The sequence below is a fragment of the Condylura cristata genome, unplaced genomic scaffold, assembly GCF_000260355.1.
Source record: "Condylura cristata isolate star-nosed mole 26May11 unplaced genomic scaffold, ConCri1.0 scaffold00003, whole genome shotgun sequence".
NCBI lineage: Eukaryota > Metazoa > Chordata > Mammalia > Eulipotyphla > Talpidae > Condylura > Condylura cristata.
In genome coordinates, this window is record NW_004567104.1 from 73,268,062 (window position 1) to 73,269,978 (window position 1,917).

A 1,917-nucleotide genomic window follows, 5' to 3' on the forward strand; every position below is an offset into this window, starting at 1 on the left:
GGCTTAAGCTTCTTAGTGCTGTGCTTTAACCCACTGAGCCACCAGGGAGGGCCGGGGCTGGGACATTTTTTGGGTTTTTGACTGCATAGAATTGCAAGCCTGGATGAAAGCATTATCTATTTTGAGTTTTTTTTTTAAAAGATTTATTTATGCATACAAGACTGGGGTACAGGCCAGAGGGGTGTGTGTGTGTGTGTGTGTGTGTGTGTGTGTGTGTGTGTGTGGTGGTGAGGGGGGAAAGGATTCACCAGAGACAGACTAGGGAGCAGAACAGGTGGATTGACTGAAGTCCACTGCTGCGGGGAGCAGCAGGAGGGTCAGGAGAGGTCTGCCGCACCAGGTGGGTCAGCTCCCTGGCCAGGGATGGAGTGAGGCAGTGCCTGCGATAGCTTCATAGTGCTGTGCTTTAACCCGCTGTGCCAGCAGGGAGGGCCTGCGTTTTGAGTTTTTAAGCAATGAGGGAGTCATTAGAGAGGCCAGATCTGTGGGCAACACTGGTTCAGATCATCGACATTGTTGGGCTTGAAATCACCCCCCCCCAATTCATTTACTCATCATATGTTCGGACCCCTTTGGGTCCGAGGCTCTGGAGAGTGGAGGCAAGCAGGACTGACCCTGCCTTGGGGGGCCTGAGGTCAACGCTCCAACATCACCTTTGCTTTGACCCATGTATCTGAGAAGAAATTGATAGGGAGTTTCATCCAAAAATGAAATTAAGTTGCACATCACTTTACAAACGCTGGCTTTCTTCACTCTTAAATCTCTACCCTTGGAGGCATTTCTTGTACATCTGAGCGCCAGAGACAGCACACTCCTGCTGTCATATCCTGGCAACTAATTGAAGCAACAAAAGGGAAAGAAATGATAAAAATAAGCCATCCCAGTTGTCAGAACACCGCTGTCTAGGCCTCGGAGTGGCTGGTCAGCGGAGTGGTCGGTCTTGGCCACGCTGGATCAGCTCGGTCCACCTGTGACGATGTCCAGAGTCTCCGCGCTTCCCTATTGCGCACCTGGAATCAGTGGAGGGGACCTCACCAGGGTTTGCTGACATTCTCAGGGCATGGACAACTTCCTTATTTGTATTCCAACTGCAAAGATTTCCTGAGAACCTTCCAGAAGTTTCTTTCATAGGCAGTAGGCATCCCTTTTGATTATTGGCTGAAATCAATAGGGAAACTGAGAAACAAAAAACAAAAAAGACACATGTTCACAGAAGACATCTGGCTGAGTATCTGAACACCTCTTTCATTTTAGGTGTTGAGGTGCAATATCCAGTGATTGGACGGGGGTAACTAGAACACAATAGACATGTGAAGGAATATTCTACTGGCTGTTTCTTAAAGTTGTGGTGAAAAATGAGCCGACCTGAGAAAATATTCATCAGATATTGCTAAGTTGCAAAGGCAGACTCAAGAGAGCATGCTGAGTATAAAACGATGATATTTTTGTTAAATAATTTGTATATGTCATAGCAAAGATCAGGAGCTGTTCAGTCACGGTGATGCTAGGACCTCTGAGCGCTGATTTCTGCATGTCTTTTCCTTGGTGCTTACTCTTTTTCCACATCTTAAGCATTAACCACTGATTGCTTTTGCAATGAGGATAAAAGTACCCGCGGTGTATGGTTTCCCTCAGGAACACCTTGCTGAGGAGGAGCAGAGAACCCAGACTGCGACTGCTTCCTTCACTCATTCGCTCATGATTTTTATTCAGCTGTTAAAAACATATTCATCCCTTTCCTTCAGTTTTGTGTCCTCACTAGGAGGGAAGCAATACTGTAAGCACCCCTCTCCCCCCGACAGTTGTAGGTGCTGTGGGGGTTCAGTTTTTTCATGTGCAGGGTGGTGGCCTCACACCTGCCTGCGTGGAGTTGCTGGTCTGAGTGCAGGTCCCCTGCCCAGAGGATTCTGCCCCCAG